Source organism: Eptesicus fuscus, chromosome 6 (genome assembly GCF_027574615.1).
Source record: "Eptesicus fuscus isolate TK198812 chromosome 6, DD_ASM_mEF_20220401, whole genome shotgun sequence".
Taxonomy (NCBI): Eukaryota; Metazoa; Chordata; class Mammalia; order Chiroptera; family Vespertilionidae; genus Eptesicus; species Eptesicus fuscus.
This window is the reverse complement of record NC_072478.1, coordinates 49,457,040-49,481,424: the sequence shown is the minus strand read 5'-3', so window position 1 is coordinate 49,481,424 and position 24,385 is coordinate 49,457,040. Positions and strand designations below refer to the sequence as shown.

The following is a 24,385-nucleotide window of genomic DNA, read 5'->3' as shown; positions in this document are numbered from 1 at the left end:
CCCAGCCAAGTGTTTCTAATTGCTTCTCTGCTGGGCCCACCCTCACTCTGGGAGCCATTCTGGCCCTGGGCAAAAAACAAGGAGGCGTTCAATATCACACTCCAGTATCACACTCGTTTACTGCCAAAACATTCTGTAACTGTTACCTTCCTGCTCCCTAGGGTTGGGACACCGTGCCAAGCAGGGGGATCCCTGACACTTTCTTTGATCCCCTGCCCTGTTTTCCAGTTTCCTTCCTCAGTTGACCTCTTGGCCTCTATTTTTCCTAAGGATTAATATACAGGTTGCCTAGACCAGAATTATATACTAGACCCTTCCTGGTGCCTCAGCCCTGTCCCCTGTCTCAACCTCAGCCCCTACTTGGCTCTCCTGTTGTCACCTAAGCTCTCATATGACAAATGAGAGACAGAAAGTTCTATTATATCATATCTCATCTAAATAATCACTGATATATCTCACTGCAATTTTAATTATTTCTTAGTGGCAGATAATAAAAAGTAGTAATGAATGGCTAACGAAGAAAAGTTATCCTTAGTGACAGTGATATTAATGTGTTATGTCTGTTGAGTCAACTCTGACTCCTGGCGACCCTGTGAATGAGTGATGTCCACAATGTCCTGTCCTCACCAGCCCTGCTCAGTGCCTGCAGACTCATGCCTATGGCTTCTTTCATGGAGTCAATATAGCTCATATTCGGTCCTCTTTTTTTGCTGCCTTCTATTTTTCCCAGCATTATTGCTTTTCCAAAGAGCCCTGCCATCTCATTATACTAACATAGATCCTTTAAAAATCACCGTTTTTACATTTTTCATTCTTTAGATTAAGAAGCATTTCATTCATCAGTGCTAATACATGATAATGTAAGGAAATATCACATATGGCTTCTCATAAGACCTATATAAGAAGAACCATAATACAAAGTGTTATCTATAATACTTTCCTGTGTGACAATAAAGGGTTATTGCTTAATGTTCTGAGTCTGACTTATGCAGATAGCTCTATTTGCCAGCATGTTGTTGGGCATGGAATGCAAGTGCCTAGTGGGCCATTCTCTGTGAGCAGAATTGCCGCTGTGGGGTGAACACAAGATAGTAAATAGGAGAGCTGTGATGATGGTTCATTATATTTTGGCTGCTCAACATCAAACCCCCCTGACCCCCTGGGAAAGCCTTCAGTGTGTGGGTTTTGATGGGAAGTCAAGTCCTACTTCTCACTGCAAAAGCCAAAGAAGATCACATACTCTGTGTCCTCACCCTTGGCAGATGGAGCATGCACAGGTGTCTGGGGCTTGGCCAAAGGGAAGTTTCTACAAGACAACCTAAATTGTTGAGTAAGGGAGGCAATGACAAGAGGACAGTTGAGTACTCAGTGGCACCCAGCAGCCTCAGATTTATCAGACCAATTCTGTAACATGACCCAGCTCCCTGGGTTTCTGCCCATGCTCCTAGTTTCCTAGATATTGGTTCCATTTTTAAAGCTGCCCAATATCCTCCCAAGAATTATTTTCTACATAAGTTAGCCAGGGTCTGTTACCACAGAACTTCAAAACTTCTTTTCTATAATCAATTTCTTGTGTATATAATAAAAAGTATTATACAGTAGAGAGCAGCCAAGACTCCAGAATAGGACTTTCCTGGTTTTGTTCCTAGGTCTTCTTCCTACTAGCTGTGTTATCTTCAGCAAATCACTTCACACCTTGTGCCTCAGTTTCTCCATCTGCAAAATAAGGATCGTAATAGTAGCCAACCTCATGGTGGTGTCTTGTCAATGGATTTGATAAAGTGTCTATCAGAATAAGCTAACTTTCAGCTGTGATTATGCTAGTGAGATGATAATGAGATGGCAGTTACAGTGATCAAATAAGCCATGATCTTTAGCACTTTGGAATCTAACTGAAGAGGCAAGAGGCATATATATTTAATAATTCATATGTAGGAAAGGATGACAGAAAATGCATGTGTGGGCACAAATATGGATCTAAACCCTGTTATCATTGTCAGTTTATGAAATGTTCTTTCTTAAACGAGCCACATTTAGGCCACAGAAATATTAGACCATACCTGAAGGTCATGAAAAGGTTTCAAGGTTCACCCAAAAAATCATAATAGGTTAAGATTCAATGAGAAAATGAGCAAAGGACATTTGTTTCAAGCCTGAACAATGTCAGAAATCCAGAAGCACTCTCAGCAAATTTGTTTCAGTGTCCCCCAGGGGCTCCATTCAGATACATGGAATCCCACACAGAATAAAATTAAGATATGACCTCATAGGAATCTTTCTGATGAAACATAAGAACTAATCCTCAGGCTGAGGAGTTAACTATAGCCCCCCAAATGTCTCTTCTGTGGAGGAAGAGATGCTATAGAATTCTTGGACCTATTCTTACAGCCAACGTCTGAATTATGTGTCCTTTAAAACCTAAACTGAGTTGTGTGATGTAGCATCTATCAATAGTCTACAAAAATTCATACATCCTTGCATCATCTAAAACAACTTTTTAAGGATCCAATTTCAGCAGCATCTAGTACAACTGCTTTTGGAGGATTCAATTTCATTTTTTCCCTATAAATTTCCACTTGTCCCAGAATCATTTATTGAAAAAGACAGTCTTGCCCTGTGGCTCTGTGATGCCACTTTCTGAAATAAATCAAATGTCTATATGCACGAGTCTATTCCTGGGCTCTCTTCTCTTTCATTGATTGATTTGTCCATTCCAATGCCAGCAATACACTCTCTTAATTACTATGCTTTAATTACAAGTCTTCTTTCCTAGGAGCTCAAGTCCCCTGACCTCCTTCTTCAAAAGTGTCTCAGTGATTCTTGGCCCTCTCCATGTTTATAGACACTGTAGAATCAGCTCGTCAAATTCCACCCAAAAGAAACCCACTGGGATTTTTAGTAGAACTGCATTGAATCTACAGGTCAGTTTAGGGGAACATTAACATCTTTACAATATTAAGAAAGAAAAAGGGCGAACAGACCTCAGCTGGAAGAGATTTAACACTCAATTAAATTCTGATTTTTGGCTATGACAAGGGACTGAGAGTTCTATTTGCTGAAATAAGACTGTGCCACTTAAAGAGAACATAGGGCTTATTACCTGAGAGGAACCATAAAAGACAGGGACTTCTCAAGTCGCTATCCCAGTGCTGGGAAGATCTCTTTGTCTGTATATATTGTAAAAGGAAGATAAGAGGCACAACTAAAGCTGCATTTGGATTATATCACAGGCAATGCTTGTGCAATGTTATCACTCAATACCAGCTTGTTTTCTCAGAAAATGTCTTGCACATCTTTTGTCAGATGTATTTTGTTAAAAGGTTAGTTGCCTTCTCTTACATTTTCTCATTGCTTATTATTATTGGTATGTAGGAATGCTCCTGAGTTTTTATGTTAATCTTGTACACTGCAAAGAAATCCTTTAATTGTTAGTTGGTGTATATTTTTTTGTTTTGTTTTTCTCTGCAGATAACATTAGTAGGGTGAATCTCTTTTAGGACTCGTTAAGGCATTGCAAGGCTCCTGTCCCATGGGGACACTGGGATGTCCTAGTCCTAGCCTTGAAGTCTGGCTCAGAATGATCACCTGGCTCTGTCACCTGGCTCTGAGTTTCCAAGCTGCCTGCAGAAGCTGAACTCCTAGCCACACTTCCTGCTTCCAGGAAGGTGTTCTTTTTTTAGCCTGGATCTATATATTAGGTTTCCTATTTTAATATTTTTTTCCTGCCATCAATTGTTTTGTAAGGAAGAGAATTAATTAAGCTATAAACCACCCTGACCCCTTGTCAGAAGTTGCTGCAACCATCATTATAATGTCTTGACTACAGGAAATGTTTTGAATAAAGCACACTGAATATGACATAAGTGTGAAATTATAAGAGATCATAAGACAAATCATAATAAAACCAATGTGCTTTTAGCTACTTTGTCTAAAGTGCAACATTATTAGTCAGTCTAATGTTTTCACAATTTCAATCGGATGTTATAACATGGATTATATTTTACCTTCATATCCTCAGAGTCAAGCACAGTGGAGTATTGCCTGACTTAGGGAAGGCCACATAACCTCCAGAGCCTCATTTTCCTCATCAGATAAATGTGTTACAATATCTATTTCAAACAAACCATAACAGCATTTAAGGCGGGAGAGAAGATGGGAGTTAACTTTCTTACACTGTTCAGTAGGAGGGTAAGGGTCTACTTTATACTTCAAGTTAAATATCTGTGTTAAAATAGGCAGGTTGATGACAGAAAGAACAGATATGGAGAATAAAGTGCTCAGGATTAATAGAGGAAATGATATGAAAAAAGAAGAGAAAGGGAGAGGGCAAAATACCTCAGTCAACCCAACAGGCCCCTGATCCTGTCTCCACCCTTGTCCACCAGGCTCTGTGCCCTTCAGGGCTGACCTTGAAAGGATCACACCTTGATGCTCCCTTGCTCTCTGGACTTCCGGTGAGCTCAGCCAATAGGAGGCAGAGAGGAAGATCAGAGGAAGGGACCAGAGGGAAATCAGGGCACCTCTTCCCGGGCTCCATCCTCCCAGGGCTACCAGGTTCTGCAGGGAGGTATCTACAGATTCACTGATATTCTTCCTTGCTCTCTCCTTTCCTCCCTCCTCCCTTATTTCAAAAACTCAATCCAAACCAAAGCATGTAAAAGATCTCAATAGTTTTTACATCGATTATATGTTGAAAGATAAAGCGTGTGATATATTGATTTAAATAAACTTTATTATTAAAATTAATTTCTCTTGTCCTTTTTCCTTCTTTTGATGTGACTACTAGAAAATTATTGATTTACATATTTGGTTCACATTCATGGCTCACAGTACATTTCTATTGGACAGTGCTGACTAGATTCTAAGGTCAAATTAGGCCTCCTTGGCTCCTTTTGAGTGTGGCCCTACTCAAAGTGTGGTCCCTAGACCAGCCACATGGTGTTCACTGAGCAGCTCATTAAAAGTGCATAATCTGCCCTAACTGGTTTGGCTCAGTGGATAGAGCTGTTGGCCTGCGGACTGAAAGGTCCCAGGTTTGATTCCAGTCAAGGGCATGTACCTTGGTTGCAGGCACATCCCCAGTAGAGGTGTGCAGGAGGCAGCTGATCGATGTTTCTCTCTCATCGATGTTTCTGGCTCTCTGTCTCTCTCCCTTCCTCACTGTAAAAAAATCAATAAAATATATTTTTTTAAATGCATAATCTGTCAGGCCCTGCACCTAAACTATTGAGTCAGAATCTGTGAATGACAGCCCCTAGGACACTACAATGCACAATAAGTGAGAACCACTGCTTTAGATAAACATCCAACATTTGGCCAACTAGATCTTGCCACTGACCACCCTAATGATGAAAACCGCTAGGAAAGATAGATTCAATGACATGAAAAAAGGACAGCAATCTATTGAAAATCTAAAACAAAACAAGCCTGAGCCAGGCTTTCCTTCGGTGGAGGTGGAGGCAAACTTCCACAGAAGCGTATCCTTGGAAACTCCCCAGAGCTGTGGTACAAAGTCAAGTAATTCAGTGAAACAAAGACGTGTGCCTATTAATCAGTTGTGAACTAAATATTTGTGTCCCTCCCAAAATTTACATGTTGAAATCCTAACCCTCAATGTAATGGTAGTTGGAGGTGAGACCTGAGAGGTGAATAGTCTTGAGGGTGGGGCCCTCAGAGATTACTGTCTTCATAAAAGAGACCCCAGAAAGCTCTCTCTCTCTCTCTCTCTCTCTCTCTCTCTCTCTCTCTCTGCTCTTTCAACCATGGGAAGATGCAAGAAAAATTGACAGTTTCCAGCCCAAAGGAGGACCCTCATCAGAACTCTACAGTGTTGGCACCCTGATCTCAGGCGTCCAGCTTCCAGATCTCTGAGAAATAAATTTCTGTTGCTTATAAGACACACAGTTTAATGTATTCTGTTATAGCAGCTCAAATTGACTAAGACACAGTCTTTTGTTTGTAATCAGACAATGTAAATATCATTAACTTTTCTTATACCATGTATAGGTTTCTTTAAAGGAGTAAAATTTCAGAATCTACATAAGCAATGTAAGCTATAGCCTCTAACTTTATTGCTGTTTCTGGGCATAACCTTGGATTTTGAATAGCACATTCTTTGAATCTGACTTAGTTTGTTTTTCCTTCATAACTTACAGCAAGCACCTCTCTCAACTCTTCTCTATGCATTTTTTAGCCCTGCCCCATGTGGCTCAGTTGATTTGAGTGTCCTGGGGGCGTGCAGGAGGCAGCCGATCGATGTTTCTCTCTCATCAATGTTTCTATCTCTTTCTCCCTCTCCCTTCCACTCACTCTGAAATCAATAAAAAAATATATTTTTTAAAATTACTTAGAAGCACACTATTCCCCAAATCCTCTTTTCTTAGAGGTTCATACCCACATCACTCTGCCCAATCACCTTGCCAGGTAAACCCCATCAAATGGTCATCCTCTGCCTAACTAATAGAGTATCTAACTAATAGAGTATTAAACACTGAATTGCACAATGTGCCCTGGAAAATGTAAAGGAGTCAAAGTTGATCGTGGCCCCTGTGGAGTGATAATAAAGAGGTAGGAAGGCTGACTTTGAGTCTCCAGTAGACAAATGCCAATCGATGCCCTAGAGGTTGGAGTGGACAGCCAACCAATTTCTGGTTTTCCATTCTGTTAAATGGATCATTTCATCGAAGCATGGGCCAAGTGCTCACTATTTCCATTATTTTAATTTTAGAACATTCTTCAATATCTGGCTGCACAGGCACACTCCATTATTCTTTTTCAAGATTTTTTTTAAGCTATTCTTGCCTGTTTTTCATTCTTGCCGAAGAACTTCAGGATCACTTTGTCAAGTTTAATTTCCCATGGGTTTTGACTAGATTTGCACTCAAATATATAAACTTCCACTGAAACATCCACTTCAAGAACATGGTACGTCTCTCCATTTACTTGGGCTTTCTTTTATATCCATCAATAAAATTTAATAGTTCTCTTTCCAGAAGTCCTGCACATTTCCTGATGGGCGCATTCCTAAGACGTTTATCCTTTTGCTTTCATTGTAAATGCAATCATCTTCCAGAATTCTTTTCCTTTTTACTTAATTATGCAGTAATACATAGATAAAAAGTCCAAACATTATAGAGAAGTAAAAACAAACCTGTCATTCAAATAGTCATACCCCTCCTCCCACCAGCAGGTCTGTCTATTAAGAATTGGGCTCATATCCATCGTGACAAGTTTCCATGCTCTCTGGATTTTGTTGAGTTTTTGGCTTTGATATATTTTACATAAATAAGATCACACTACTTATTTTCCTTATGACTTTTCATATAACAGTATGTCTTAGAAGAGTTTTCTTGTCAGTAGATAGAACTATATCCATTTATAGCCGTATATGGCACCATTATAAGAATCTGACCATGTCTTCAATAAATTTCCCACTAATGGACTAATTTAAGTCACTTCTGGCTTTTCACAATGAAGATACTATTTTGCCAAACATTCTTGTGTATATATATACCAATGTCCTACATGCCAGTATTCTCATAGGAGAAATTTCTAAAGATGGAATTTCTTGGTCAACAGTTATGATGAGCATTTTTTTAAAAACTGAAAGCTATTATAATATTGCCCCGGAGGAAAAAGGATTTACCACTTTGTACCAACATCATGAAAAGGTGTATTTTCCCACACTCTTTATAATGTACATTTTTACCTTTAGTCTTGGGCAATTTGCCAAAATTTTATTACATTATTTTTAATTCATATTTCTTTGAGGATCTGAGAGATATTTTCATATTTGCATTGGCCATGTCAATCTCTTCTTCTACAGCCTGTCTTGTCATAGCCCCTCTTTAATAAACCACGAATTTTCTCCTTAATCGCATGACTCTGCTGTAGCTGATCTATTTTTATCATGAATATGTATCTCTTCTCAGTTATGCATGCCTCCCATATTGTCCTTTTCCTTTTAATGTTGTGGTGAAAGCAATATTTCAAGATAGTTGCAACAACTATCATGTGCTATGGAAATATCTATGATTTCTCTTGGGGACAAAGTCCAGATATTGGTAATTCTCCTGTGGTTTGCCACATCACAATTGAAGGAAACAGTACATTTCAGATGGAGTTCATTGCAAATAAAGATGTAATTGTTTTACCACCAACTTTGTAAACTCCTTGGTCTAAAGTCATCTCTTTGTCAAATCCCTTCCTAAACACCTTCCAGCAAAGTTAACTATTTATTCCTTTGTGATCTCACAGCTGTCTACACTTGCACTTACTGAGTGTTCCCTTCCAGGTGCTTCACTTTCCTTACCTCATTTCCCCAAAAAAACAGCTCCTAGAGGAAAGGACCAGGGAAGCAAAGCTGAGCCAGCCAATGTCCTGCCTCAGAAGGTTGGTGTATAAAGAACCAGCATGAGTTATAAATAGGCTGACATGCTGAAAACTCAGTATAAGATCCATGGTTTAGCCCTGACCGGTTTGGCTCAGTGGATAGAGCATCGGCCTGTGGACTGAAGGGTCCCAGGTTCGATTCTGGTCAAGGGCATGTACCTTGGTTGCGGGCACATCCCCAGTAGGGGGTGTGCAGGAGGCAGCTGATCGATGTTTCTAGCTCTCTATCCCTCTCCCTTCCTCTCTGTAAAAATCAATAAAATATATATTTTTTTAAAAGAAGATCCATGGTTTACAAACAAATGAAATTGTATTTGGAGAGGATGAAATTGAAATTTACTTTCAAAATTTTATCTACATTATCTCCTTGGTGATATACATTTTAGGACGATGCTGAATTTCCATCTTCAAAGATTAGATCAGTGTTTCTCAACCTTTATGAAAGTATTGTCCCTCTAATCGCCTCTGTAGAGATTTTTTTCTCATCCCTCCTAATGAAATTTAAGTATCACAGATATACTGTATATCTATTTATGTACCCTGATGCTTTCAAAAGCCAAAAGTCATTGCCATTATCTTTTTTATTTTTCTCCTCCAAAAACCAGTTATTGCCCCCTGGTGGTGATACTGCCCCCATTAAAGATTCATAGACCAGATAAAATTCTATGAATAACTGAACATATTTGTATTCTACTTTTATGAGACATAAAAGTCATTATATTAGTTTCCCAGAAATAGTTAGGTTTTTCCCTCCTTATCCCTACAGGCTAAGAAGTTATAAGACCAAAGAACACAGTATAAAGAAGATATAAAGAGAGGCATTTTTAAAAATCACAATTGAACCTCATCCTTGCCACATAATTCAGACTTTCTCTGTTTCATCAAATAATGTCTTTCACATGTTTATTACCCCATATGTCATTAGGAAGAAAAGCTTGGGATGCCTGGAGTTGTAAAGTGCAAAAAGCACACACATATATATCACAAGTAAGCTGAGAGTTACTATGAAGTCTCTTTGAACTTAGCCAGCATTTTAGAAAAATGACACAAACTTTTGCTGGCAAAGACAAACATAAAGAGGCGCCGCAGCCCTGAAGTCCTTTGATATTAGGGGGTGTTTAAAAGAAAGATGCTAAGTCTTTGTTGGAATCATGCACTGAAAGAGAATGGAAAACCTCATTGACTTAAAAGCTAAGTGGAAATTGGTTTGATCATATTTTAAAACATTCACCAAGATTTCTTCAATATGATGACATGATATGTTCAAAAGATTTCTGCATCAACTGTAGCAACTTGTTGATAGCTAAAAAGAAATAAATAAGACTCTGGGTCAGCAGCTTTGGAAGCAGACATTATAATGGTTCATGAATTAATTAAATACCATGAATGATTGTATTTTTCCAGGCTTACTGAATATATGTAAAGTCCATTTTTAAAACCACACAAATTACCAAATCTATGTCATAAAATAAAAGTACACTGAAAAACAGTCAAGCCCTCAGTATCAGCTGTGACGATCATTGGCACACTGATGTGAATAGTTTTTCAGAAAGGTTCCTTTCTATTTTCATTTTTAAGAGCCTTTATAGCAGAACAACCTTTCTCCAAATTAAAAAAACAACAACACACCTATAATTGAAGATCAGATAATGAGCTTCACAGACAAGAAAAAGCTAAAGGAGTTCATCGTCACCAAACCAGTATTACATGAAATGTTGACGGGTCTTTTTTAGGAAGAAGAAGGAAAAATATGAACAATAAAATGGCAATAAATACATATCTATCAACAATTGAATCTAAAAATCAAAATAAACGAAAGGGAATCTAATGAACAAAATAAACTGATAAATAAAATAGAACCAGAGGCATGGAAACACAGAACAGACTTACTTCAGAGGAAAGGGGGGAGGGGGAGGCAGGAAGAGATTAACCAAAGATCTTATATTCATATATGCATTGTCCATGGACACAGACAATAGGGTGGTGAAGGCCTGAGGTGGGGCGGGAACTGGTAGAGGGAGGCAATAGGGAGAAAAACAGGGGACATCTGTAATACTCTTAACAATAAGGATTAAAAAAAAACAACTATAATACAGCACTTATCAGAGTTAGCACATCTCTATTTGTTTTAAATTTTTAATTTTATTGAAAGGATTATGTCATTCTTTATTAGGCAGTTGTGTTTTGTTTCCCATTTGAAAGAGTCTGATTATTTATAAAACATTTTTTTTACTTTCTAAAAATACAGTTCTTTATTCATTAATAAGCATAAACACCCATCCATGGACAATAAGCTTTTGTGATTCTGAAGGTTGTGGAGAAAATAGGACATGAATAAGGACCACAACAGGGTGATATTCTGATGAGTTACATTATTGGGAGAGAACAATTCTTGCTTTTCACTGTATTCTCTGCCCCTGGTAATCAATAACCACTGGGAAAATAAATGAGTAAATGTCATTTATTGCTATCAGACAAGTCAAGTCTGTACATCCCCATCAAATACACCATACTCACTCACTAATCCAAAGATTTTTATAGCCTCTTCATCTGGGTGACCTCTTGTAACCACCTGTAACAGAATTTGGGGGCATATACACAGAGCTCCTCTTCTTCCACTTCACACCACCATGTAACCCTCCTACCCCATGGTGCCCAGTGACACAACCTAAATGACAGGTCCCGAGAAGGAGGCTAGAATTAGTTGAGCATCAGTCTCCCCTAAGTGACCTTCAGGATGAATCTTATATCATGCCTCCATCCTGTTGACCTCAGTCTGCATACATAGGTAGAACCACACTCACTCCCTTACCTAACTGACTCAAACATGCCCTTCCTGGATCCTCCAAATCCTTCCCCGCACCTTGGATAATCCAGATCTGCCATCAGCAAAGTCCTTTTGTGCTCTGAACCTCTTCTCTGAATGCTCCCTTCACCTTCTTGGTGTAATTAAAACAGTATGCCCCCCCACACACACTAGCACATGAGTTACCTTGACACCCTCTGGAGTGACAGGGGTTTGCTTCCCACACTCCTAGTTCCAGTGGGCTAAGATTGAAGTATGTGTCCTCTTTGCTGCTCCCAAGCAATTTCTCCTCCCTTTGTCTTAAACCCACAGCCCTTTTGATGCACATGTCAACAGATACACAAGCTACCTCTCCTTACTACATTGTCCACTATATTCATGAACACTACCTCTTTTTCTTAGAACTTTTTTGTTATAGATCTATCTCTTGGTGACCAGTGTGATGGAGCTTAGGGATTTCACATGCATAAATTACTCATCCAAAATAGGGCCTTGAGATGCTCTTCTGGCTGGCAGAGCCCTGGGTCAACCATTCAAACTTAGTCAAAGAAGGATCTGCATACTTCCAATCGTCCCCCCACTCTGAGCTGCAAGGATTACATTAACAGCAACAACACAGATAGTGAAGGAGACCAGCAAATCCCTGTTTTTGGCAAACAGAATTTTATGGCCCCTTTTATATTTAATTCCTTATGCCAGCTGGAATAAATTTTGGCATGTGGTTTAATTTGAAACTTCAACTGATTTTATTCCAAGCACTTAACTGATTTTTTTTTAATCTAGGGATAGAAGATCCAAAAGTCACAAAGGAAAAGAAAGATCTAACTACAAAAAAAGCTTTAAAATTCTATGCATTAATAAAATATTGCAAATACAATGAAAAGGCAATAAGAGGGGAAAAAAGAACAAATACAAAAGGTTGATAGACATAATATAAAAAAGGTTTTTTCCAATAAATATGAACAATGTTGACATCCTACAAAATAAAAGTAGGTCGAGCACACAGTAGACTAAGTAGAAAACCCCAGAAAGATTTAACTTAACTGGTAAAAAGTTTAAACAATCTAATATTTTTACATATCAAACTAGAAAATATTATTTTAAATAGATGCTATGATGGAGTGGATTTAATGAGGTAGACAATCTCATACACCGGCAATGGGTGAGTAAACTTCAAAAATTTCCTTGAAAGCAAGTACATGTTATGTATCAAAGATCTTAAAATGAGACTATCCTTAGATATGGCAATCTCATTGTAGAGATTTATTTTAAAGAAATCATCAAAGATATGATAAAAGATACAAGTGCAAACATGTTCATCACATTTTGAAATTAAAAAAACACAAAAATCAAAATATGTATCAATAAGAAAATTAAAAAACATGAGAGCAAACATATACCATGAAACATCTTACATCCATTTTAAAATCATGTTTTCAAGGAAAACTTAATAATTTGGGCAAACATCTATTCACTCTAATGTTAAATGAAAAAAATAGAATTAAAAATTGTTTATAACCTCCATTAACTACACAATGTCTCCCCTTTTCTCCTTTTCTCTCTCACACACATACACACATATGCACGCACACACACACACATCTCTTCATGTGTACATATCTCAGGGACACATGGGGTTAGACTAAGAGCCACAGCCCAACTTCACTGGTTGTGGCCCACCTACTCATGCAGGAGCTCTAATCCCTGCATTACTTCTGAGCATCATCAGCTGCTGTGTGTTTCCAAACACTCCTGCTCCATCTAAGCACTTCCAGTCATCTTCTGGGCATCTGCTGAACACCCCCTCAGCCTGCTGGGCTTCTCCAAGTACCATCATGTCTCACTGGGCACTGTGATTGCTCTACCAACACTACCAGCACAAGTGCCAGCTTCAAGGTGATCTATGGTAGCACAAGAAAGCTTGCCCCTTTTGGCACACTTGGTATAATCCCAAAGCTACATTCTTTGAGCCATAACATTTTTGAAACAGGTCTTTGTGGCCCCCAGACATGCGTTCCATGGCTCCAGGACGGTCAGACAGATATAAATGGCAGTCACCAAGGGAGTTCCAATCGTCTATGGCAGACTTGGACTTTCTTAATGGGACAAGTTCATCTTGGTTGCGTCTTTCTTCCCTGAGCTCGGGCCTGAGCCCAGGCACTAGCAGACTTGTCAGGCCACTGCCACCAGCTCATAGCTCAGGTGCTATTGGGTGGGGCTGGAGTCTTCTCACAGAAACAACTCATCCCTCTAATTCAGTGGCAATTAGCAGACCTTATTAACATCCCTGTTACATGTGCACATTTTTTTTTAATCGCAGGGGAAACACCACAAAAGTTAACTGTATATTCATTTTCAGTGTTGGAATTAACAGTTATTTTTAAATATATGACTGTCTAACCAGATGCTATATATTTAAAACTGATACAAAATAATATTGAATGTAAACTAATTGAAAAAAATAAAAGAAAGTGATTTTCATATCCTTTTTAAAAGGTTTCTTGCCCAGCTGGTGTGGCTCAGTGGTTGAACATCCACCCAGAACCAAGAGGTGGCTGGTTCAATCCCCAGTCAGAGCACATTCTCAGGTTTCGGGCTCCATCCCCAGTGGGGGCCGGGATCCTGCAGGAGGCAGCCAAGACTCATAGATGTTTCTATCTCTCTCTCCTTCTCCATTCTTCTCTAAAAATCAATAAAACATATATTTAAAAAAATAAATAATAAAATAAAATTTTTCTTATATTTCTAAAATGAGCATGTATTATATTCAGAATTAGAGAAAGCAATTAACACAACTTTTAAAGAAAGCTAGAATTGCTCTCTAGATCCCAGATGCAGATGAAAATAAATACTAAAATGGTGGTTGTAAATCTTCAAATAAAATAAGATTAGCCCTTAGGTTTACAGAGAATATACAATTTCACGTTGGTTAGTCTGTGGTTTTGCATGATTCCAATGTGTTTCTAAAAATCCCCAATTGCCAGTAACAATATTCACATGAGTGAATATTTAGAATGTCAATTTTAAAGCTTGATAATTTAGTTTATAAACTGCATAATTATGGTAGCCATGGGACTGGGGCTGCTCAGATCTCACTTCAAGAGGGGTAAGATATGTACACATATAATACCTTAATAAAATCTGCTTCACATTTAAAAAAAAGAGAGAGAGAGACCCTGAGGGGAGGTGTAGAGTTAGCCAACAGCCTCCAGCTGCCACAACCTGGCCAAGGCCATACTCTCCCCGGCTGCTCCCAGACAATGACGGAGCCTGATTGGGTACTAAGGCTGGCCATTCTTGCCCAATGTGGACCCCTCAAATGGGCGGTCTTTGTTCTGGGAAACCCCATTGGTCTGTCTGGTCAAGCCTTTTTCAGAGCTGCATTCTGTTCGAGCCTCTTTCTACCCAATGCCCCTCCTTCGTTCTTTCCTTTCATAGGTGGCACCCTGCATCACAGTCTGAGTCTCCTCCTACTCCATCGCCCTGTATCCTTTACAGGTTTGGTTCCCAATGACTCTCTTGCATGTCTTATTCTTCCATGGAGTCTGCTTCTCATGGCACCTGAATTGATATAATCATCAATGCTATTTTGCATTGGTTTTTATAAGCTTTTAGAAGAAGGGAATATTGTTCTTGTAGGTACATAACACATTAAATTTCATGAGTGCTAAGCAACTGCTTATTTTTAAAGTATTCATGTGACAAATACTGATATAGTTCTTAGCTTTCATATATTAAAACTACCAGTTAAATTATTTGACACATATAAATGATAAGCATGAAATATTAAGTAGAAACTGTAATTGTTTTCATATAGTACAATAATTCTGTACTTTCTCCTGGTTCAAATAGTACTGATACACATACACACAGATACTTTCCAGGCCATTGCTGTACTCAGCATCACACGCTCAAGTCTTCCAAAGGAAAAGATTTTAGTCAGGCAAATACATCAGTAATCTACCCACTAACTACAAATCAAGGCTTACAAATAATATTCTACGGATGAACTGGGCAATTATTACATTTGAACTTTGAATTGTGTTATCAAAAAACATTTATTTTGTTTCTACAGCATCCTGGACGTTAACGACCAGGCAAACTGCAAAGCATGTAAAGTTGCCTATGACACCCTCCTATTCTTTCTTTCTTTCTTTTTTTCTTTTTTTTTTTTACTCCTCACCTGAGGATGATTTTTAGAGAGAGTGGAAGGGAGAGGGAGAGACAGAGAGAAACACTCATGTGAGAGAGACACATTGACTGGTTGCCTTCCACATGTCCCTGACCAGGGCCAGGAACCTGCATCTGAGGTACATGCCCTTGACCGGAATCAAACCTGGGACCCTTCAGTCCACAGGCCAACGCTCTATTCACTGAGCCAAACTGGCTAGGACCCTCCTATTCATTTTTAGTCTCGAAGTTCTTCCCCACCTCTCTCTCCACCTCATTGCTCCTTTGGGGTTGTGACCGGACTCTCCCCCAATCACTCACCTCTATGTTCCCTGCAGACCTCACCTCTTTAAAAAGCACTTTACGGCCTCAAGCTTTTTCCTTTGACCAGTCTCCACATCCAGGTATTCCATTCTCCTCTTAATATTTTTCTTTTTCATAAATGTGAGGACAACTGGCGTCCTCTGAGGTGTTAACAAGTGATAGCAGTTTATGGTTCAGTTGCTTTTCAGGAAGAAAATAACCTGAGCTATAGTTAAATTGCCCTGCCAAGCTAAGCCTGTGACCTGGATCTAAAGGGATTAAAGGCAAAGCCCCACTGATTTCATAAGAGACATGCAGCTGCCTCCCACTCTTATTCCTTGTCAAAATGTGTTCCTGCAGGTTTTGTCTCCACAGACATTAATATGAGGCAGCTGCTAAAGAACTATGTGAAGGCAAAAATTTCAAATGAGAGAGATCTATAGAAAAACATTCAATCTGTCTATAACTATGTTAGGAGCCTAATGTAGTAAATACTCTTCCACAGTCTTAAAAATCCCAGCCACTGTTAAACTCACCAGGTCTAGACCTACTTTCTGTTACTGATGCTCATTTAATGACATCTGATTTCCTCCCTAGAATTTATAATTAATTTACCAACCAATTAAGCTCAGTCACAAACCTACTTGAGAAAGGTCCAGGCCAACTCATGAGAACTGGACCTGGGCCATTTTATATAAACAAAGAATCATCTGACTTCATAATTGTCTTGGGAAATATCATAGGAAGGAAGAGATAGGAATGGGAAAAAATTAAATTTTCGGTAATTGCTTGGATCCTGTCTTTTAACATATATTTTGTGATATAGGTTCCCACCATTTCTGAAAGTGATCCTTGTTTTTTAAATGCTTTCCACACACATTATTTCATTTAATTGTCAAAACAGTTCTGTTCTGTAAGTTTGTATTGGCTCCACTCTACAGATAAGGAAACAGCTGTTGATGAAATTTTAGTGACTTGGATGAGACCCACATTTACTCTGTGGCAGACCAGGACTGGACCCCAAACTCTACCACAGCTCTGTCTTCTGCCAGGCAGTCTCTCCTTCCTCTCAGCGCAGTGTGTCAAAGAGGCATTAGTGGCTGCTGAAGAAAGTGTTTCTTAGCCACAAAAAATTACCACCTTATAGAATAAAAAAGATTAAAAGTAACAGATGGGGAAAATATTCATATGTATCTCTCTAAAAACTTAAGAGAGTACTTTTTTTTTTCTGTAGCTGACCTATAAGGTATATTTTCTTCTGGAAGAAAATGCTATTAAACTAAAATTAAGAAAAATTAGAATAGTAGATATACCAGTATAGGCAATGGCATTACTTAAAGTCGTATTTGAAGTCTGTAGTCAAACAATGTTCTAATTGAAAAATAAAAAGCGCTAAAGCTCTGGTTCTCGGGGTGCTCTGGAGACTGGAAGCCGAGTGTCCTGGAGGGCTGATGGCTTTCGTCTGCAGGCAACCACATCTGCCAATCTTACATGCCTAAGCACGTCAGTCTTCACATTTGGAAATCAATTCTCTGTGTTATAAAGTAATTAGCCTTCTTCCCCAGATTGCTGCACTGCTATGCTTATTTTTAAAAAATACATTTTCTGTTTTGTCCTTTGTTGTAAAATCGTCAAGGGTCCCTCCTCCCTGCTATCCTGTCTTCACCAAGAAACTGCTTTTTCACTCGCTATTTCAAAGCGGCTGGGGGCTTGGAAACCAGGTGATCACATTAAATACATTAATGAAACAAGCAATTATGGAGCCCCTTGTATTTAACACCAACAGCCTGGTAGGTGCTGGTGACACAGGTTCCATGAGGTGTGGTCCCCGTCCTCCAGGACCCCACAGTCTGAAGGAGAAGATGAACGCAGGGAAGACTGAAGTCGATCCTGGCTTAGTACATGGGCCTGCTGACATCTCTTTTGGGTTTGCAGAGGTCTATTTTCCTACTTTGTGGGTAGATGTGTTTGAAACTACCATACAACTGAGCAATCAGTAGGTAAACTATTAGTGTTAGCTATTTTGAAAAATTTTCTGTGAATTAACCTCAGTTTACTAGTACTTGTAAGTATTCATTTATAGCTTTATATGTAACACATGCATAGTTAAATATAACTCAAGTCCCCAGAACATGAGTTCCACAAGGGCATGGGCTGGTGTTTTCTTCACTGCCTATCCCCTAGGACCTAGAGCACTTAAATGTTTGTTGACAGAACAAATGCACAAATTGCATTTATATAGTGCTTTACAATGTGCAAATGACTTTCATATGTATTATCTTCTTTTATTCTACTAACACCACACAAATGAAATCAAGTACCACTTTAACTAACTCCCCAGTGCCTGGCTCCTCTATGGCCCATCACTATGGCATTAAGTGCTATGGTGGCAAAACTTACAAATGGTATCCATATCCCTGCCTTCATAACTACCACTGCCTTATACCAAAACAGCCACACAAACTTTTCTCCACAAGAAAAGAGTCTTACAAACCAAACAACCAGCAACACTAGTGTTAATGATTTTCTTTTGTGGGGTTTTTTTTTACAGTATTTATGTTATCTGTTACACCTAATTCATAATAGAGTAATCTCAATTTTTGGAAAGTGGTACCAAATTATGGTAATTGTTCTGTGGTCCATAAAATCACCCAGAGGGTTTGTTAAAACACAGATTGCTCTCCTCCTACCTCCTTCTAAAGGTTTCCATTTCAGTAGGTCTGGGATGGGACCCAAGAATTCACATTTCTAACAAGTTCAATGATGCGGATGATGCTAGTCCAGGGACCACACCTTGAGAACAACTGATCTGGAAAATCAGTCTATTGATACCAGATGTAAAAATATAATAATACCAGTATAAATCCACTATTGCAATTACATCAGTATGCTTTGTGTTTCTATGTTTAACTTTTTTGGGTATTTTTACTCCACATCAGTCTTCAGTCAGATATAGAAATAAATGTTTCTTCAGATGAATTATTTTATAAGAACTTCAGTTTAATTCATCTTCTTGCTAATTGAAAGGTGTTAAAGAAACAAAATCACACAATACAAAAATGGTGGGTAACTGTAGAGATTTAGAATAACACTAATTATTTTAAAATTAACTTTTCCAATTTAGAACAAGTTTCTTTAGCCCCCCAAAAGAAATAATAATTTGCTAAAATTTTAAAGAAAATTTGCTAACTGTTTAAATAGAAAATCAGTCCTATATTTCCAAAGGAATGGAATTTTCATTATAGAATCAGGTTACTTGGTTCACAAAGTTAGTCTGTAGAAGCTTCATGCTTCCAAAGGATGAACTGGAAAACAGCTGTTATGGTCCTTCTCCTTTAGGCCTTAACTTCACTGAGAGGAGCTAATTTTTATTACTTATAATTTAACACTTCACAGTATTTCCCAATTTGAAATTCACTTTGAGCAGGGGGTGAAGTTCAAAAGGTGATGACTGGCTATTCAGGTCTGGGCTCATGAAGTTCTAAAAGTTGATGAGCTCAATTTTTAGATAAAACGCCATCTCCTGCATACACCATGTTAAAATCTAGAAATCTGTATTTAGATAATTGTTAAATGATCTTTCATATTACAATAAAAATATCTACATATAATGTATGAATATGTACGTATATACTGAAAAATCTAAAGAAGATAAAACGAACTTCATCCTCTGATTTAAAGAGTTGATCAAGTGAAATGCTCACTGATTCTCAAGTTCATTGGACTGGTTACATAACCAGCCGAAATACTGTCCTCTAAGGTTGCAGTTTCTCAGATGCACATACAAACACCCACGCACACATACTCCTCAGATGAATGCAAAGCTAATCCAATCCCTACAAAACAATAAAAAATTATTACGATACTTTGAGTTCTTAAAATCTCCCCCCCAAAAAAAAAAAAAATTCAAGTAGATACTCAAAAATAGTAAATGCTATAGTGATAACTGCTTCCCAAATTGCCAAAATGTGTATGAGAGATTTTTAAGAGAAGATCATCTCTGCAGTTACCTAATGAAGGCTAGACTTGTGAAGAATTCCTATTCATCACGTGTGGATAGAAGCTGGAACAGGAGCATTAGTTCCCATCAATGATACACGACTTCACAATTGGATTTGTCAGGGAAATTGTGCTTCCTCTAATGCATTGTCTCATTGAAACATCCCCTGAGAGGGAAGGTTACAATTGAAGCAGACACCTAAGTTATAGGACTCCTGCTTTCAAGGTTTCACCATTCCTAAGAAAGGAAACAAATGAAACTCTATAAAGAACCATAAAAAATTCCCCAAGCCAGGACAGGAGTTTATTCATTTCTCTTGTTACAGAAGGGAGAACACAGACCTCTGTCCCTACATAGGCTGTGCCTGTCATTTGCGTGTGGGCACTCTCACGCTTTACTTTCTCTCCGCTGGCTCTGCTCTGTGTCTCATAGGAGGACCCTGCAAGCCACACTTCACAGGCTCCGTTGCCAGCTGCTCTCATTAGATTTGCATAATGGCAGGAGACTTTCTAAAGAAGGGTAACCCCAAGGTCTTCCACCCCTTCTGTCTGCCTCCAGTGATGTCTGTAGCAATGGCTGTGTCTTCCCTATGGTCATATGGACACACACACACACACACACACACACACACACACACACACACACACACGCTCATTGTTTCCAACTTACAAAACCCAAACAAGATGTAAAAGTAGAACCTACAGAACCTAAATGAACCCAATCAACCCAATAGACACTAACTTGGTACTGAGTAGGCTCTTTGTAGGGTCTTCCCTGCCCGGTCACCAGTTTTATATCTGTTGAACTCATAGTTGACTGGAGATTGTCTCTGCATATAAAGCAATGTTGTCATTAATACTAGGCAATACCAAGGCTGCACAAAGAGCCCTGGTACATTTTTGCTGTCACGAATAAATTCATCTTATCTATAAATCTCAGCTTCAGTATCCCCATCTTATCTGAAATTAATCATACAGATTTAATTTACAAATGTCTCCAATGGTTTAATTAGAAATGCTTTTGGGGAAGCGGGTACTGCTATGTAAACGCCCAGTGTTATTTTGATAACCTCAAAGCCCCCACACTTCTTAGACATACATCTTGTTGAATTATTTACTCAATGTTGATATAAAATTTTCCTGTGCATATAAAGCACAAACTCCTTCCTAAGGGAGATCTGTCACCTGAGAGAGTTGTCAACCTCAGGAATGTCCCCAGCACAGGCATCTGACTCTATCATTTACAGTGTGTTTGACCCTAAGCGGATGCATCTATTGCTATAGGCCTCAGTTTCCATATCTATAAAATGGCTTAAAAACAGGACCTGCCTCATGAGTTGTAGTGCAGATTAAATCAGATATTCCATATAAAGTGCCTGGTATTGCCTAGCACAGAGTAAGAACTCAATAAGTGTTAGGTATCATTTTATTGCCAGCATACAACTTCATGCCAGTAACAAAAAAGAAATATAATGAGAAAAAGTTGCTGACTTATACATTATTTGGTTAAAACAATAATAAAACTATCAACCTAAAATGTCCATATAATACTTATAAACCTATTTTTAGCCTCAGCTTTCCATTAAAGACTTAATTGAATTACTGTATGTCAGTGTTACCTAATCGAGCTTTCAGAATAAGAAAAATTAAAATTACTTAAAAGGAAAACAGGAATAGCAATTCAGTGAGCAGAGGAATAATGTGTAAAGCACGAGGCTCTGACAAACATCAGCTCCTCAGGAGGCTATTCTGCCAGCCCTGGTAAGCCCTGAGGGGCTCAGCAGGAGCCTAGCCAACCCCAGGCCCAGACCTACACTGAGAACAGCATCACTAAAAGTGCTATGGACTGAATGTTTGTGTTCCCCCGAAATTCCTCAGGCCCAGTACCATGGTATTTGGGAGTGGGACATTTGAAAGGTAATTAGGTTAGATTAGGTTATTATGGGATTAAGGGCCTTATAAAAAGAAAAGGAGAAACTAAAAGTCCCTCTCAGTGCCCTCTCCCCACCAGGTGAGACCATAGCAAGGCAGCTACCCATAGACCAGGCGGAGGCCCTCCCCAGACGTGACCATGTTGGCACCCATCGCTGCACCTCCACCCTCCAGATCTATGAGAAATAAATTTCTACTGCCAAAGCCACCAACAAGCCACTGTACTTGTTATAGCAGCTCAAGCTGACCAAGTCAAGATGCAATTTAAATTTTAGGCCTATTTTCTAAGAATCTAGAGGGTTTTTTTATTTAAAACATATTTATCCTTTCTTCTATGAAATATCATTTTCTGTTCTCTTTCAGTATCAGTTTTGTATATCCGATAGCTGCCTAGTTAAAAAAGTTGATGGAGATAGTTTCAAGAAAAAACATTTGTTCTAGAACCATGAAAACAAATAATTCTACTTAACATCTCAGGGCAGATCAGTATTTCGTGTATTTCAACAGGAAATTTAGATTTATCCACCTTTTAAAAGATATCTTTATTTCTCTGTCCTACTAGGTATACTTCCAAAGAGAGAGGAAAAGAAAGAGAAAGAATAAATAAAATGGAAAAGATTGTGACACTGTAATGGTATATCATAACTCAGGATAGATAGCATACAGGTCATTAAATATAAATTTATTTTTAAAATTTATAAATGAAGTCTATTATAAATATTCTGGTTTGAATCTGTGTATAGTAAGAAGAGCTAAAATGTTGCTTCCTCCCTCCCCTCCCCGCCTTGTGCTCTTAAGCTTATTACCATCTGGTCGCATCAGATAGAAACTTAAGTAACTGCATTTATCATTTAGAGAAATGGAGACCAAGAACCTGGAAATGTGGAATGGATTGTCCAAGGGATCAGTGAGGAGGAGAAGTTTTCCAGAGGAAGACTTTCCCATACTTGTTCCATTTCCACAGCCTCCCAGAAAGCCCTCCCTGAGGTCAGGAACTGATGATATTCAATGCCCCGAGCATGATGTTAAACTAATCACAAGCACAAGAGTAGGTCACGCTTTTGAAATTCAGAGGAAGGAAAGGGACAAAGCCTCCTGGCAGGATCTCCCCCTCTCTCAGCCACCCCCAAGATGAGATGCCTCCATTCCTTTCTCTTATATACAACCAACCTATTTTCCTATTTTATTATGCACAATTTTCATCCCCTTACCATATAGGATCTTTTGTTGTTCTTTTTTCTTATTAGAAACTAGAGGCTCAGTGCACAAATTTGTGCACCAGTGGAGTCCCTCGGCTTGGCCTGTGGGGTCGGGCTGAAACCGGCTCTCTGACATCTCCTGAGGGGTCCTGGATTGTGAGAGGGTGCAGGCCAGGTCGAGGGACCCCACTGGTGCACAATCAGGGCCAGGGAGGGATTTGGGAGGTTGGCCAGCAGGGGAGGGACTGCAGGAGGGCTCCAGAGCATGTCCAGACCATCTCACTCAGTCTCAATTGGCCAGACCCCAGCAGCAAGCTAACCTACCAGTCAGAGCGTCTGTCCCCTGGTGGTCAGTGCACGTCATAGCAAATAGTTGAGCGCCCTTAGCATATCATTAGCATATTACGCTTTTATTGGTTGAATGGACGACAGGACGACCAGACACTTAGCATATTGGGCTTTTATTACATAGGATGATGTAGTCAATGTTTTTCCTTAAACTTTTGGCTTCATGGGTACTATATGGAAAATTGGACATCTAACTCAGGGGGTCTCTGCTTCAAACTTTACAATGCAGCAGCAAAGGACTTCAAATAATCACACCTTATGTTTGCACATTCTTATGCAGCATACAAAAGCTTTCATGCATATTACTTTTTGTTCTTTATCACAAACCTGTGAGGTAGGTGAGAAAGATGTTTTATCATTATTCATGTCCTCAGACAGAAAACTAAGTGTCTGGAAAATAGTTGTTAATACTTATTCTGTGAGCATGGACATATGGAGGGAAATGGTTGGTTAAAATTTTTTGCACTAGGTCTTACAGCTATTAAGTGATAGAATTTAAACTCCTTCCAACATTTCTGACTCTGGATTTTGTATATAAAAATTGACAACTGCTCAAGTCTGAAATGTGACTTTGGGAGATTTAACAACTCAAATATAAATAACCAAAAAATATTAAATATTTGGATGAAGCAAAAAAAAAAGTCTAAAAGACTTAATAGGCATGCCATCCATAGCTTAACACAAATAAATGTATAAACATAATATCTAGTAGAGACAATGGGAAAGAGAGATAACAAAACAGAATGATAATGGGAAATAATTGTATATCATTCTTTCCAGCTAATTCTAGTATAAAATTACATTACTAATATGTGTCCACCCAGTGTTCAATGAACTAGTTTGTCAATTGGGAAGATGACACATTAAATAATAAAAAGTCAAGTAATTTGAAGTGTACAAGGAAAAAATAAGATTTCATCCTATATCAAATCCTCAATCCCCTTCCTCAGTTTCTTCTGTATCCTTTTAAACATTTTGTATACATTTACAAGTAGCATGCACACACACACACACACACACACACACACACACACACGGAGGAGCTTTGGTCATACAGCTTTTTTTTTTCAATAAAATATATCTTGGCATATTTTTCTAAGTCAATATATACATATCTACCCTTTAAAATTACAAAGGCTTTCCCCACAACATAATGTCTCAAGATTCCCAACTATTAATTCCCTTCTCATAGAATTTTCTAAAGACATATGTATCCCCTGTGATTTGGAGTTGGTAC

General features: G+C 38.6%; 1 protein-coding gene across 1 annotated transcript in view; it reads right to left on the bottom strand.

Annotated features, from left to right (window-relative positions):
- Positions 1 to 24,385, bottom strand: part of DCHS2 (dachsous cadherin-related 2) — a 196,831-nt gene that overhangs the window by 134,426 nt on the left and 38,020 nt on the right. The window lies entirely within an intron of this gene.